General features: G+C 40.4%; 1 long non-coding RNA gene across 4 annotated transcripts in view; it reads right to left on the bottom strand.

Moving 5' to 3' along the window:
- LOC123384603 overlaps positions 1-17464 on the bottom strand; it is an 83066-nt gene that overhangs the window by 16539 nt on the left and 49063 nt on the right. The window contains exon 5 of one of the 4 annotated variants that reach the window (XR_006595947.1): positions 1742-9498. The exons of the other annotated variants lie outside the window; for them this stretch is intronic. This is a non-coding gene — a long non-coding RNA (uncharacterized LOC123384603). Of the gene's footprint in view, positions 1-1741; positions 9499-17464 lie in introns of those variants that run through there. 4 annotated transcript variants of the gene reach the window in all.

A 17464-nucleotide genomic window follows, 5' to 3' on the forward strand; every position in this document is an offset into this window, starting at 1 on the left:
GGAAACAAAACCAAAAATAGGCAAGTGAGACTATGTCAAACTAGAAAGTTTCTGCACAGCAAAGGAAACAATCAACAGAATGAAAGGTCATCTTACAGAATGAGAAAAAATATTTATAAGCCATTTATCCAAGAAGGGGTTAATATCCAAAACATATAAGAATCTCCCACAAACCAACAGCAAAGAAGCCAAATAATCTGATATAAAAACAAGCAAAGGAACTGAATAAAAAATTTTCTGAAGATGATACACAAATGGCCAAAGGCATAAAAAAAGATATTTAACATAATTAACCACCAGGGAAATTTAAATCAAAAGCACAGTGAGATATCATCTCACATTTATTAGGATGACTATTATAAAAAACAAACAAACAAAAGATAAGTATTGGTGAGGATAGAGAGAAATCAGAATCCTTATATGCCATTGGGAATGTTGAATGGTGCTGCAGATATGGAAAACAGTATAGATGTCCCTCAAAGTTATAAAAAGAACTATCATATGATCCAGAAATCCTATTTCTGGGTATATAACTAAAGGAATTCATATCAAAGAGATGTCTTCACTGTCATGTTCATTGCAGCATGATTCACAATAACTAAGGTACAGAAACAACCCAAATGTCCATTGTCAGATAAATGGGTAAAGACAATGTGGTATACACACACACACACACACACACACACACACACACACACACACACACACCCCCCATGGAATATTATTTAGTCTTAATAAAGGAAATCCTGTCATTTGTGATAACATGGACCAAACTAGAGGACATGATGCTAAGTGAAATAATCCAGTCACAGAAGGAAAGATATTTCATGATTCCATTTATACAAAATATTTAAAATAGCCAGACTCATAGAAGCAGAGAATACAGTCATTATTGATGGGGGCTTGGGGGGAAGGGGAAATGGGGAATTGTTTTTTTCAATGGGTATAAAATTTCTGTTATGTAATATGAGTAAGTCCTAGAAATCTGCTGTAGGGCATAGTACCCATAGTTAACAATACATATCTTGAATTTAAAAATATGTTAAGAATATAGATCTCATGTTAAGTGTTCTTACCAAACAAACAAACAAAAAATAAAAACAAACACACAAACAAAAAACAAAACCACAAAGAACAGAAGAAAATCTTTGGAGGTGATGGATATATTTAGTGTCTTGGTTTTGGTGATGGTATCACAGATATATGCCTATGTCCAAACTCACCAAGATACATGCACTAAATGTGTGAAATTTTTTTTATCAATTATACCTCAGTAAAGCTATATAATGTAGACAATTATTAGAAGATGAAATAAAACATCCTACATAACGATGATTGGGGCACAGATGGAGTTTAAAGTTACTAAACAGTAAGCATGTTATTAAGGACTCTGAGCTTTAAATGTATACACATACTTAAATTTATTTTTTCCTGCTAAGAATATACAGGCTTAGATTTAAAAAACTAATTAGAAGAAATATGTTTTCTTTGAGTGATTTGAAATATCCATCAATGAAAGATTTTTCTTAAATTAACAAATATGGATAAAGGTGAGAACCTCGGATAACAAAGGATATATGATGGTCTCATTTGCTAGAGGAAATGTGTGTGTGTGTGTGTGTGTGTGTGTGTGTGTGTGCGCGTGTGCGTGTGTACTACAATTATATTTAAAATGTGCTTGTTAACTGTATTAAACATTATGTTAATTTTTATAAAATTTATAAAGACACAAAGTTGATAATGTTAAAAAGTATAAAATGTACGTACATGTGTGATATGTATGTACATATTGATATCTATGTATATACATTATACATTCCCCTATATCCTTTTCCTCAATTCACAGCCAACTCCTTCTAGAACTATTTCTTCAGGCATTTAACAACATACCTGTAATTGGTCTCTTGTCCCACCTGTCTTAGATACTATCTCTCATTTTCCTGTCATGGTAGATAAGAATTAAGTTCTACTCCTTTCGCCCATTCCCATTCCTTTGTTAAACTGGAACCATAGGGTTGTACTTGCTGACTTAATTATTGTCTCTTAATTCTTTAGTTCACTGTGAATCATTGTGGGGTTATATTTAGATGGTTTTGCTCTAATAATTAAGTGAATATATAGGGTTACTTTGAGTGGATTTGACTTTGTGTAGTTCCTAGTCACAGAGGGTCTAGATAACACTCTACTTTGTAAAAATAAACGAAACAAAACAAAACAATGAAGATGAAGATGTTGCTTAATAAATACATATTGAAGTAGAGTTTTTAATATTTTTCAGTGTTATATTCCAGATGACAACTAAAGTAATTCTTGATCTAATGACTTTGCAGATGATTACACTAACATATCTCCCTATCCTAACATCAAAAAATCTAGTCTATCATAGAATGATATTTTTAACTTTCATTATACTGACTCTCCAGGTAACAGAATTTCTAAAACATCCACATGTATTTGAGTGTATATTATTCAACAGATGCTTTTACATATATTTTTCATTTAATATTTACAATAGCCCTTTAAGGTTGTTGCTGTCTCTGTTTTAGAGAAGAAGAACCAAAGACAGAGATAGTAACTAATTTCCTAAAGGCAAAGCAAATCTGAGACCGAGGACCGGGATGGATTTCTGTTCCTTGGACTAGAGCTTTATCTACTCCATCACAGCCAACCTCTCTGAGTTCTGTTTAAGATCCCTAGGTCATTACAATAATGTGATTCCAATGTAAGACAATCCGTCTTACTCCCCAGGGAGGTAGTACTCCCTGGGCAGTCCACAATTTACTCTCATAGATGCACAGGGCCCTCCTGTCAAAAATACTCTCCTAAAGCCATCTCACTAGCCACCCACCCAATGTTATCATAGGGAAATCCCTTTCATTTGGTTAAAGTAACTCTGCTTCCCTTTGCCATATCCATAGGGATACAGGAAATGACAGAGACAGGGATGATATTATTGGTGTCAGAATAATCTAGAGGCTCTATATTCACTATCTCATAACACTTCTAATACTTCCAGAATAGTATGAATCCTAGTTTATGTCACTTGTTTTGTTCATAAGTGCTTCTTCTTCTTATCAGACCTTGCAAGTGTTAACCACGGTTGTAGACCTCTGTCCCTCCCTGCTGGTCACTGCTAACTTTGCCTAGTCTGGACTTCGTGGGAGTATTCAATCCATTCCCTACAGCCTGCTGGACTCCTGGCTCCCAACCTGGCTACAGGCCAGGCTATTAGGGGTCTAAATTGATACTAAAATTATTCTGAATCATGTATATCCTGAAGTTTCTCTCCATTTTAATGGTCCACAATCACCTATCTGCATTACAAACATCAAAAATGTTCTTCACACCCAAGTGCTTTCCTAAGTCTGAGAAAACTTACTTGACCACAGAGTTGGACCTGAACTGATAGGAGAACTTAGCATAAACACTACAATGTTTTGTCAAACAAATATTAATGATTTTGATTATGAGGTGCTGGCCCAGACTGTTACAGGGACATATGCTCTGTATTACCATTCTGAAATAAAACAAAAACAAAAACAAAAGCAAAAAAAAAAATTGAATGGAGCTAATGGAGATGCTAATTGGAATTCTGGACCCATGTATGCATTTTTCTTCATACCTTTGATGCAGAATCAACGAATGTGACTAGCATTTTCAGCATGAACATTTCTGATTGTCTCCCTCTGCTATATCCATAATGCAGTTGTTCTAGGAGTGTTCCTTTCTGTGAGATTTTAAAACTCCATCAAGGAACTTCACTGAGACAGCAGCTGCTCCCTTTAAAATACTCAGTTAAAAAAGAATATATGATTTCAAAGACCTATTTAACCTTTGCACTGATATTTCAAAGCAGCAGTATATTCAATTAAAAAGCAACATTTAAAAACAGATAATATTTTTTGCAGTATCTTAGCAACAGGTGATTGAACCCATGCCTAGAACTAAGAGTTGAGATTTTGCCAAAAGGGCCACATACTAGTGATATCTTCTTTTAACAAATGGAATAAATCTAATATTGTTTTGGACAAGTTGTGCTGGATTACATCACAATATGAAATCCTGACAACAGAGCCACACTAAAGGGAGGACACAGTTTTGAAACAGAAGAGCAAATACTATGAGTTCCTTTATACCTAAGCTTCAACTCAGGTGCCTAAAGCATGAATGATCAGGGGAGTTTCTTCCTGAGATTCCTGGTCATTCAGAATTCAGTTGTCCAACAGGGACCTCTGAGGCACAGAGCTCTGTTCCCATTCTTCATAGCCTTCCTCAAGCTGGAAGTTTAAGTAGAATTAAAATCAGTGACCCTTAGTCCGTTTAAGAATTTGTTACAACCCTTACCCTGGAAAATTGCACCTTTGAAATACTCATGCAAATTATTTATGTGATTTGAGAAGATTTATAGAACAGGTGAAGCTTAACTTTCAGTCCCATAATTATCCCATAATGTGTCCTGATCATAACTCCCTCTGTTGTATCTTGCTCACTCCTAAAACCTTAGTGGAACCAGGGAAAGGCAGGGTGACAGAGGTGACTAGTTCTATGATCCTGAGTTCGTGTCACCACATAACTTGCACATTCATATGAGCAAAAGGTGGAGTAAGAGTGTTGGCTGTAAAGTCACATTTGTGTTAATTGAGAATGAAATTCTTTTCTTTTTAAAGCACTCTGCCCTTGAGCATTTATGTGCCAATTGGCATAGATTCTGGTAGATACAGTATTAACCACTATGGAAACCCCCATTTAAAAAACTATAATTAAAACAACCTTTAACATACTCTGAGGAATGTCTTGTCAGGGCCACTTGTCCAGCTACATATCCCCAAAGTCCCAAGTATGTGATAACAACCTAATATGTTTGCTGCAATAATGAGATTATGTATGTGAAATATCTAACAGCATGGTAATATGTAGGTGCCAAGCATATTGTAGTAATTATTATCATTATTCCTGGATATAGCTATAATCTTATAGTGTGATGTAATTACTAGCAGCATCCCTGACTCAATTTAGGTGAAGCCAAAAGAGACCACACATTGAGATGGTGAACCGTTTAAAATATTTCTTAGGTCTGCTGGAATCTCTCCCTGATCAGAGGAAATCTAGCTCTCTTTTACAGTCAGTCATCCGGCAAATATTTACTATTTTCAGAGTCTAATTTATGCCAGGCACTGTGCTAGGTGCCAGAGATTCAAAAATAAGTACAATGTAGTCTCTGACTTTAAGAGATATATAATCCAGAAAAAGAAAGAGACACATAAAGAGATAATTGTGATGTCATGTGGAAATGAGATATATATGCACCCCCCCATGTTATGGGAACACAAAGGAGGTCAAACTAACCTGAGTTGGCCAAGGAGTTGTCTTAGCCCAGGGTCTGTCAAAAACAGAGACTGAGGGAAAAGCTTATTTGCTAACGCTTGGGAGAGCAGCCCAGAGCACCAGAACAGAAATAAGAAGGGAAGCTGCAGGAGGAACAAATGCAAAGATGAGGGGGTGCATTGCCCATTTGGGCACAGCCTCATGAGAAAACATGGGCGGTTTTTCTTTTTCTCACATCATCTCGAGAAAGAGACATGCACAGTATGAACTACCTGTCCTCAGAAGACTACATGGGGTTGAGGAAGGGTGAATACTTTCTCCAATGACTTTCTCCTGTCCCTGCCTCCCACTGGTAAAAATCTATTAACTCCTAGATTATGTCATCAGGCTTCCTTGGATCAGAGCCCTTAGGCATCTAGTCAGTCTCCCTTTGTCAGTCACATATTATATAAGACTCCTCAACCAGCAGCTGCAGCAACATGGCATCGTAACTATGGGACTAGCTCAAAACCATGCTCAGATCTTTTAGTCTGTAGGATACAAATGGCTAAGACCCAGAGCGAGGACTAGCAAAGTTGCATGGATCTGGGTAGCATAAGAAATATATTTTGTACAGAGAGAAGAGCGATGGCTTATCAGAAATTGTCAGAAGAAGCTAGACATTATGATTTGAGAGGGATCAGAGCATTTTCTGGTAAGAAACTTCACGCTTTAACAAAGGTGAAGGTTAACAGGGCTTGAACCACGAGTATGAATATGAGAGAGAGGGAAGATAGTAACTTGAGAGAGCAGATTTCCCCCTCTAGCAACTGTAGACATGATGGAAAAAATGGGAGCAACCAGAAGATCAGGAAACATTTCCTCCTGCAGAAATTTCCTCCTGCCTATATCCAAAGGAAATGCTTTCTTTCTAAGGATGCAGAGAATACTTCGTCTCTTTCATCCGCCTGCTCTCTTATGCATGCATTCATTCACCTAACATCTCCTCAGCTCTGCTTGCCAGGTGCCATAATAGGCATCTGGAGAACAGAGTGAATAGGTCACCCTCGAGGTGCTCACATCTGACAGTGACAGACACATAAACAATGCCCGGCAGTAAACTCTCCAGCAGATATGTGCAACAATGGGAGCGCAGAGGAAGGGACAGATTTCTCTTTTAAGGGAATAAGAAAATGCTCATCAATCCTAAAGGAGAAGTATGTAGGACAAGTCCTGGGGACAAAGGCTCAATGTGCTCTGCAAGGAATATAAAGCGAAATATCCCACTAGTGAGTGCACCGGGTGAAAAGCAGAATTGGGAGGGGCCACGCTCTGTGACGGGACCGGGTGAGGGGTCAGTGTGATTGGAGGGAGCTTGGGTCTCATCCCAAGTCAGAAGGCAAACCAGTGGCAGACCTTGGGTGATGATTCAGGGTGCGTCACTTCCACCAGGCCAATCTTCCTACAAACTGACATGCTTCTCCCCATGGCAATCGAACACCAGTTCCAAAAACATCCCATGCGTTTATGGCTAGGCACGGCGGAACTACCCAAAAGGAAAGGACAGAGGATTTGTCCTTAGAGCACCATCCTACATGAGCCCACGCCCAGTCATCCGCTGGAGAACGGCCTCCCCCGGCAACTCACCTTGGGGTCAGCTCACCAGAAATGTGCTTAGAGTCACAGCACAGCTGGCAGCAGATAACACCTCCCCTTGCCTTTGATCTGCGGGCATGGTGATTGTCAGACTGTGCATTGCAGCTGGTGATGAAAACACTAACAATACCCCAACCCCAACCCTTAACCCTGAACCACAGGTTGATAACGTTCTCTAGAGCAGGCATGGGTACGGTCTGGAGCCGGAGCCACAGCGTTTGAAGAAAAACCCAAATAGAGCCTCTCCAGTTTTTGGCCTGGCAGGATGTACCAGTGGTGCTGGGGATTTGCTCCTTTGCAGGCAGATGTCACATTCAAATGAAAGTTGTTTTATACACGGATCTGGAAAAAAAAAAACCCTAAGAATGTTTGCTATTAAACTCAGGCTGGCTGGCCCACCCCAAGCACTGAGACAATCTGCCTCTCAGATGCGAGGAAACTTGGAAGGATGTCTCCAGGCCTTGGCACAACACAGGCTTTCTGGGCCTTGGTGACATATAGGTGCTTTATAATGTAGCCCATTTGTTATGCTGTTTAAATATGTATATGCTGGGTACAGAAAGCTAATATCTGGAACAATAAGGTAATCCTATATGCTTTTCAATGAAAAACACGAGCAGGAGGCTACTTGCTGCCAGAATTCTGCCATTCTTACTTAATTCTGTCTTTCAGTTACATGATATCTCTGAAAGCATACTTTGCTAAAACTGCCTGGAGAAAATGAGCTACAAACAATATCCACTCTGCCTTTGAGAAGCAAGAGGTCAATGAGACATAGTTTTATTTGTGACTCAAAGAAACAACCAGAGAGAAGTTGTAGCTGAAGCCTACTTCTGGGCTGCCTAGTCCCCACTCCCATTGGCTGCTGTGCTTTGCCTAAAAGATGGTATGTGTGGGGATGCGTGGGGAGAGAGGTGGGCGAGAAGAGGACGACGATGCTTTCCCACATACTTTGAAAAGAACTTCATAGCGGAGAGGCATCAAGGCTTTTTGGCCTGTGAGTGGCAGAAGCCTCCTCCTGGCCTAGGCCATATGTTACAGTCAGGGTTGGAACAAAGAGCTAAATCAAAACTGAAACTGGTGGGGGTAGGGCTGCAGGGAGAGGAGGTAGCGAGTCCGTAGATAAGCAGGTGCCCATCTGAGCTCTGATGATGAGAGGCTCACAATGGCCCTGACAGGAGAACGGGCGGGACTCAGGCTCAGCCAGGCTCCCGCAGGCAGTGTGTGCTTGCTCACAGGTTCTCTGCTCCTGAGTGCTTTCTGTGCCTCCGAGATGAAACATACCCTGTGTGTACATTGGGGTGAGGTATTTATCCATCCTGACCTTGGACCATTTTGAAAACTGAATAATGGTCTTGAGTATACAGGGTTGCTGTAAGAAATCAAAATAACTGACATAAAATTGCCACCTACGGTGTCTGATATAAACTGGGATGTCTACAAACAGGCAGCTGTCTCAAGGTATATACTCTGAAGAAGTACTCCTCTAAAAACATGCAAGATGAAGCCCTACCAGGTACCTAAAAAACAGGACTCCGTTGACTTTTCTCCTTCCCTGAACATACCCAGTGGCCACAAAAGGATCTGGTTAGCTCGGCCTCACCTCCCGTACCAATGCCTCTGAGAAGCCTTCACCGATTCTCTAGGACAGAAAGCTTTGTGAGCCATTTCTCTGCTTTTAATATCACAGAATATGTTGCACTTTGTTGTGATCTCCTGTATCTTTGTTTCCTCCACCAGCCTGTTAGCTCACTGCAACTTATGTCTTATTTAACTCTGTGTCCCCCATGGCTAAAATAAAGTGACACGGAACAAGCACTTTAAACATATCTTATAAATAAATAAATGTACGAATAGATGAATAAATGAATAGGATTAAATGAATAGCTGTTTCCTCCATCTCCGAGCTGGAAGTTCAAACAGATTACTCAATCATGGATAGGCTTCCCCAGTCTTGTCGCTAACCATGAAAACACAGGCAGGGAAGCCCTCAGCAAACCACATCTTAAAGAGATGAGTTTGTGAGCTCTGTTTCTCCGGGTGACTCTCTACTCTGCGGAATCAGGCCGTTGTGTAAACCACTGGCAGACTCAGAGGGGCCCGCTGCTTTAAGAGTGGGTGAGTTGAAATTGTTTCACAGCCAGAGTTAACTCACTGGAGCAAGTATCTTCTCCCTTTCTCTGAATGTTTACAGCATCATTTAGCTGGGACTTTCACGGTCCATTTCTATCTCAGAACAAAGCCTGGTTCAGGGCCACTCTCGTGCTTGTTGGCCCAGTTACACTCCCAAGAAGATATTTTTTTCAGAAGAAACATCAAAGCTCATCTATATTTGGAGGCAGCATAAAGCACACACCCAAATGACAAGTGTGGCTGATGTCTCCACAGGGCCATCTGTATCACCTTCTTTCTGGTCTCAGAAAAGTCCAGGAACAGATTAGCCATCTTGTTCTTATGTTCATTTTATATTAAACACTCACCCCGTCTCTTGAGAGCAACTCTGATCTAAGGGATGTGGTAGACTGGGAAGACACACACCTACAATGGAGGTATAGACAGAAGAGGCGGCGGGTAAGAACATAGGAGTCATATCAAGAGTCATTTCAATCACAGAACATATTTTTGCCTTGTTAGACAAATAAACATCAGGAAAAGAAGAATCACAAGAAGTCTTTATACTTCTGTGCTATCTTTCATCTATCCACATTTACTGAGTCCTGACATGGTTTAAATGTCCATACATGGGTCTGGAGCTGCTTGCATCAGACCCTGGAGAATCAGGATTCCCTCGTGTTCTGCAGGAGATTGACAGAGGGCTCAAAAAGTAAGTAAATGTTCTTTTCATCCTATGTTAATTCACGAGATACTTAGAGAAGGTAACTTTAGATTTTCAACTAAGTGGGTTTGCAAATATTTTACCCCATTTTTAGACAAACTTAATGCCAATAATTTGCAACGATTAACAATTCTTTGAGTCCCTGAAGGGACAGAACCTTTTGCTCCAAGATTGCTCTCCAAACAATTGAGAGTGAACCAGGTACTTTCTCTTTAAGGAGGCAGGCTTCTAAAGAAGCACATGATGCTTAGTTCAGTATCTTTTCCTAACTCGCAAATTGGGTAAGTCCTTCCTCCTCCAAAGAAGTGAAAACGGGTAGAGAGGACTGGACTGTTCCATGGACTAAAAGTCCCTCCATATGGAAATAGACTCTATCATGTTGCTAATGCTCACACCTACCACCTTGGACTGAGAATGGGTTGCTCCTCTGCTAGTAAGGGTATAGCTAGTCCTACTTTCTTAGTTAGACCTTAGCAAAATCATGATGAAATAGCAGCCAATGAAGATTACACCTGCTGTTGTAGTATATCCATAAAAAAAAAAACAAATAATCCAGCATTTAGGTGAATGTTCTGCTCTCTTAATGGGATCTTGTTCCCCTTATTCTACTCTAGGAGAAAAAAGTAATCACCAAAAAGTTGATTAATACCTGCTATTTATTCAGAATCATAACAGCAAGTTCTGGTCAGGGTCAACAAACACATATATTTGCCCAGTTTCTCAAAACTTCTGCAACTAAAATTATATGCCACAAATTTGATGGTCAAAATAATTATACTCTAGGAATGGGCCTCACACAGATTAAGGATATTTCTCAGAGACCACTTACTAAGACTGGATAATTAACAGACATTTCAGATATATGTTGAATGCTTAAGATGGAATTTATTATTTCTCACAAAGATTAAATTAAAAATTATTACTCAAAAATTTCCATTTTCCAAGCATTATTGCTAGCCTAGCTTTACTGCATTGACATTTAAAACAAATAAAATAGGGTCATGATTTCTGTCAGTTAAATAAATATATTCTGTTGAAGCTTAAATTATCATCCATCTTAGCAAAGGGTCATATATTATATTAGCAGTCAGTGACTGATTAGTTATTTATTCTCTTAAAGAGTAACTGAAGGAGATTAATATTCTGATAAGCTTGTCACTGATTTCTGGGGAGTGCCTGGCTTTCTTTCATCACATGAACTATAATGTGTCAGACATAAATTCCATTATAATTACAATTAGTGCTAATGCCTCCCAAATTATATTTAATGGAAAGGTCATTATTTTAACTACAAATAATTTCTTTCTTAAAAGTTTCAAATGGATTTACACACACACACACACACACACACACACACACACACAAAATCACAGTTAAATTAATGTTGAAGAAAGAACAGTAAGTAAATCAGAAGGAGATAGGTAAAAATAAACAAATAAATAAAAGACGGTGTATTTTGCTTATTTTTCCAGCTGGGTTTCATTTTTCACCCATGTTCCACCATGTTGGTTTTTTGATGATAGTGGAAGAGGAGTGGGAAGCAGGGGAAGAGAGGAAGAAAGAGAAGGTGGGTGCTCATATTGGCCAAGTACTGGGTATGCTCCCAACACAGGGCAAGATGCTTACAAATCCCTTCTTTTACTTCTTATAATACCCTTGTGAAGTAGATATGTGTCCTAGTTTACAGAGTAACAAAGTGATCTTCCTAGAGGTTAAATCTCTCAAGCAATTTTACGCCACCAGGAATATGAGGAAGTGAAAATTAAGCCAAGGCCTGTCCAGCTCCAGACTTCCCATTGCCATAGGCAATGCTGTTGCTGCTCATTCTGTTGGGAATGACCACTGCTGGCAAGAACTCCACATTCCCAACTGGGTGGATGGGTAAAGACCGGACCTAGGTTATGCCAGGTTACGTGATGAAGAGACCACAAGGCTGCCACGTGGTAGTACTAAGTCCTTCTCTGATTCTTCTGTGAGCTGGGTTCCCCTGGGCATTTCTTACCAGATATTTATAAAAGCATCAATGAATAGACAGAATACAAGAGACAAACAACGATAATAACTGAGCCAGTGTCTTCGCAGCAGGACTGTATTGCTTCTTAACATGAAAACAGCAAGTTATGAAATGACCATGTTGTGAAATGGCCATGAGATGTAGAATTAAAAGACCAAAGTTTGAAGCCCTAAGGAGCTCAACATAAATTAAAAACAAACAAAAAGGCCTATTTGGTATAGGTTTCAAAATATGCACATGCACCCACACATACACACACACGTGACATAGAATTTACTTTGATAAACTATTTAGAAATAAGAACACATTGAGTGCCTCTAATTATACGACCTTGTACCAAGACACTTCTTGAGTCTGAGCCTCAGTTTCCTCATCTACAAATAGAAAGATTGGGTCCTTTCAGTGAGAACAAGTGAGAACTTGTTAGAACTATAAATTCTTGGGCTCCACCCTAGAACACTAAAGTAGGTCATCTAACATGAGTCCCTATGAATCTCTAAAAGTGTCTACATCCAATAATAAAGGCAACCTCTTCGCACTGTGCTTTGCAAATCATTTTAGTATAGAGTGCTTTATTTAGTGAGGACAACAAATGCTCATTTAGCATCAACTATGTGTCAAGTGAAGGCATTCTTTGATATATGGAGCCTCAGCTGTCTATTGGGGAGGAAAAGGCAAGCCCACAGAAAATCAGGCATGACAAGTGCAATGTGAGAGGTAATCTCTGGGAAGACACAAGAGGGACAAGTGACTGTAGGGAAGCACCTTAACTCTGGTAGCTGAAGCGGGAAGGAGAAGAAGGGAAGAACTCAGGTTACAATAGAAGGCGTCCAGGAGAGGGAAACTTTGAGATCTGCACATTAAGTCCAATGAGAAAATGATCAATTTACATATTTTACAGGAGAAGCTGAAGATCATAGCAAAATGTCCAAGTTCACACAGCCATTGTATGAAAGAGATGAAATGTAAAGACACATCTTTGGACTTAGAAAGTCCTATTTTATTTGATTTTGTTCTGATAGTAAAGCAACTATTAGGACACAATGGATCTGCAACCCCTCCCCCATCTCACGCTCCCAGAATAAAGAATAATCCCTATAGGTCTAGGGGGAGGGAAGTCCTTCAGTAGTCAGTGAGGCAGCAGTGGCAGAGAGCTGGGGCCAGGCAGTCACCAGTGAGCCTATTAAATGTATCAGATGTCATCGGTACCTCCTTTATCCTTCTCACTTTGGACCTCACAGGCTGATAAGAAGGGGAAAGCGTTATAACCCAGAAGTAAAACTGTTGCGTGATTATAACCCTGACAGCCTCCCTCTAATGAGCTTCCCTGCAGATAGGGACAGGGGAGAGTGCTTTGATCTCCATGAGCAGAAGGCTGAAAGGACCACTGTTTGGAGCAAAGCCGTCTGATGGGGTCCAGTCTTCCAGTAATCAAAGTCACAAGCTACCATCTGAGCCATTTGTGAACCACAGATAAGATTAGCTGCTCATTTGATAGATCAACCACCGCCATCAATGGAGGCTAATTGTATCTGAAATATGACCAGGGAAGTGTCAGCTCCTGGAGACAAGCGCTTCCTTTATCCTGAGTTTGAAGCAGAAACAACATTTTTTGCTTGAAAACTTGAGCAACATGTTAATGTGTGCAGCACTTTTTTTTTTCCTTTTAGCCCCCGCCATAAGACAAGAGGAAATGTGGGGGTTCGTGGAATGAGATATCAATCTGCACACATATTTTTACAAAGATCCTGCATTATGGTGTCAAAGAATATGTAATTTGGGGGTGCAAGGCTGTGGGTCCAGGGATACCTGTACCATGGAATTCTTACATAGTTTCCAAATAAAAAAAGGAAAGTGCCCAGACTTTGGAAAATCATGTCTAGGAATACTAGCTTTGAAATTCTAAAGTGTTTTATGCTGTAGGAAAAGAAGAGATGACCCGGTCATTCTGAATTTGAAGGCTTTATATGGGTAGCATTTTGCCTTGGAAGCTGATGTGACTGACAGCTTTCCTTTTCTTCAAATTTATTCCCATGTCTGTAGAACTTGAGGTCTAAATGAATCATGATCAGGCAACTTGGACAGCCCTTACACTCTAGCAAATGAAGAAAGCTCATTTTTCGACTCTAGACCCACTGAAGTTGGTTCTTTGCTGCAGATCACCCACTCTTCTGCATTCTCCAGGCGTATTGCGGTACAAGCATGAGGAAATTTGGTTTCTCATCCTCTGAATGTTTCTGTGTATGATGGTAAGCCATTTTAGCCTTCCTCTTTTGTTCCCCACTCCCATCTCTCACCACTGCAGTCGGGCCTCTCTATTTCCGGCCTAGTCCACTATAGCTCTTAAATTGCTATGTTGTTCCCGTGTCCAGGCGGCTAGTAAAGGCTGCCTGAAAATGGCAAGGTATGATGAGAAGCACCTCATTATGGCTCCCAAAATACATAGACCCAAAATAGCTCTGCACAGTTGGGGTAAGAAAAGAAGGAGGAGACCGAGAACAGAATGTCTCCCACCCTGTGTAAGAGCTAGAGGAAAGTTCTGTCACCTTCTCACAAAGATTCAAGCTATGATGACCTTGCAGGGCTCATTTTCATGGACCTTCGCCTGCTTGGGCTGACACCCTGTCCTGCGAGCATCTCACAATTCAGGTTTAGAAATTACCTTAACCTTGCAGAAGATGGTGATTATGGTAATAGCTCTCCAGTAGAACCACCAGGTCCCGCTCTCAGAGCCACAGAACATTACAGGAGGAACAGCCTTTATAATTAATAGCACCTTATAATGAAGCAGGTACTGTGCAAAGCATATTTCAGTCTATAACTCTTAATCCTCACCAACTTCTGCAGGAGTTAAAGTTATTTCTGCCTTAAAGATGAAGAAACGAAGACTCAGAAAAGTTAATCATATTGCCCCAGGAACACAGCTAGTAAGTGACTGGTACGTGAAACCAGATTAGGAGCACAGCTAGGAACAACTCTGCAACACAGATGCGTAGCCACTTTTCCCAAGTTTCATAATCACTTAGGAGACAGCTGGAACAGGTACTCAGTACTCTCAATTCCCAGACCATTTCCCTGCTTACTCTGTGGTTGCTCCAAAGCATGGGGCAAATCCACTCTGCACCTAGGACACACTGGGATGCTGTCCGAAGGGATGGCAAAAGAAAGCCCTCCTATACCCAAGAGGACTACACAAAACATTGAGAACCGAGTGTTGATTTCTGACCACTAATATAAAGCATGAGTTTACTTTTTAGAACACTCTATGACTCAGAGTTATAAATTCCCCATTCTAGGATTCTAGATAACTAACAATTGCACTACTTGACCCAGTTATTAACTTCACATACTACAATTCTGAGATTTGGGGATCTTAGTACCTCGCTAGGTCCTGTCTGAACCTTAGCAAACAGGCTGTGAAATCAAGAGACTAAACTGAGATGCTGTATAAAATAATCCATGACTGCCACATCCTGTGCCCTCAGATCTCAGGAATTAAGATGTGCAGAAAGTGCTCTGAGGTCAAGGGTAGATAGGTCCTTTCCTTCAGCATTGTGGGTGAAGAAAAGTATTTGCCACAGGATGGGGAACACTACCTACTGTTTGAGGAGCTTCTGCAGGCCTGCTGCCCTATAACTATGGCTCCACTATAAGCATCTCAGGCTGCTACAAGGAATCTGGCTTTTTGTTTTTCCCTTGACCTTACTCACATTTTCTAAGTTCTTACCCCTCCATGCAGTTTTGTCTCATATTTGGCAAAAGCTCTTTAGCCATTCTCACCATTTTGGCTCTCTGGAGCAAAATTTAATTTAACTTAACAGTGCTTATAGAGCAAGCTCTGTGCTGGGGCTCAGGAAAACACGCAGGGCCTCGTCCTCCGGGCATCATGGGACCACACCTAGAGGTCAGACTTCCCCAGGAATTAAGTTTCCCCAGGATTCCAAATAGGAAAGGAAGATAATTCCAACACTGCCTCCAAAGTCAAGAGGTCTGGGTTGGTGCTAATTCTATCTCAGTCAGCTGTCTCACTTTGGGCAAGTCCTGGTTTTCTTCTCTGGACCTCAGTTTGTACATTTCAAAAAGAGGGGACCCTTTGGCTCTTACTCTAAGTCCATGTGATTCTAAATCTTTCCATATCATCTCCAGGGCACATTCTGAAAGAGGCTTATTCTCAAAAGACACTAAAAGATGAGTATAGAGGGACACTCTACAAAACACCTGACCACTAGCCTTCAGACATGTCAAGGCCATGAAAGACAAGAAGGGACCACGAAGCTGTCCTGGATTGGAGGAGACAAAGGAAACATGACATCTAAATGCAATTCGTGGGATCCTGATTGGATTCTGGAACAGAAAAGGGACACTGGTGGAAAAACTGGGTAAAGTCTGTAAGTCCACAGTTGAGTCAAGAATATTATGTCAATGCCAATTTATTTGTTTTGATATCATTGTTTTAGGTAAGATGTTAGCATTAGAGGAAGCTGGGTGAGAAGTATATGGGGGCAGTCTACAGTATCTTTGCAAATCTTCTTTAAGTCAAAGATTATCTCCAAATAAAAAAATTAAAAATAATAAAAACTTGAATATCTATTTTCCCAAAAAGTGAGACTATAAATTTCTTAAGGGGTCTTCTTTTATCTTTCAGTATATTTCTTCAGGCCTAGCATAGAGGTGTCTTTCAGTAAGTTCCCAAACCGTTATTAGAATTAAGTGGGTCGAAAATTATTTACAGCCACAATTTAACTGGAACAGAGCGACATGTAACCTTGTCATTGTTATAAGAAGTTAATATTGCAATTGTGGTATTTCTACAACTAGAACACACAAAAAAGTCTGGGAAAATGCCATTGTTTCCTGGGACCAAGGCAAAGAAATCTCTCCACGTTCAAGGCAGATAGCCAGTCTGATTTCGGAAAATAAAAAGGAAAGAAAGAAAAAGTAACAACACAAAAGATCAAGTGGCTCCTTTTAAAAAACCATCATCGTTGCTATTTGGACTAAGCCAGAAGCTCCAGATAACAGTAACCACTGAAGAAGAAAAGGAACAAAAAAGCCTTGGAGCTTTCAATTTGTTTTTCATAATAAATGAATTGCCCCCACCAAAATGCAGCCTTGAGGAGTTAATTAAACAGCTGCCCCCACGGCTGATTCTGAGATGTTAGAAGGCCCGTGACAGGCTGCTAAACAAATGGGGCAATAAAGGTGTGGGCTGTTTGGCTTGATTGAAGAGCCTGAGTTTTTCACCCCTAGTCTCTAAACCATCTGGAAGTGAGTTTGTGGAATGTGGGATGGCAGCCTCTCTTCCCTTATCTACTGATAAGATTCTCAGCCTCAAACACGTGTACTGGAAAGTCAGGGAGCAAATATTTCAGACCTTAAACAACTTGCAGATCCTCCCTCTAAAGTTCATGTTGTGCTATAGCACGGAAGGAAGGACACTCATCTCACATTATCCCCCTCCAGATCTCGGGCTTTTGACGTCAAAATGAGCCAAGACTGCAAAGTTGACTTAGAGGAAAATTGCGTTTTGGTTCTGATTCATGAGTGTCACCCACCTTCTCTGAGTCCCACAGACGTTAGGCTACAAAAGTCAGGCTTCTGAGAGCTGGCCTCGGATGAGACTGCCATGCAAAGGAGGTTTAAGTGAGCAAAGA

The sequence above is a fragment of the Felis catus genome, chromosome A3 (assembly GCF_018350175.1).
Source record: "Felis catus isolate Fca126 chromosome A3, F.catus_Fca126_mat1.0, whole genome shotgun sequence".
NCBI classification, from domain to species: Eukaryota; Metazoa; Chordata; class Mammalia; order Carnivora; family Felidae; genus Felis; species Felis catus.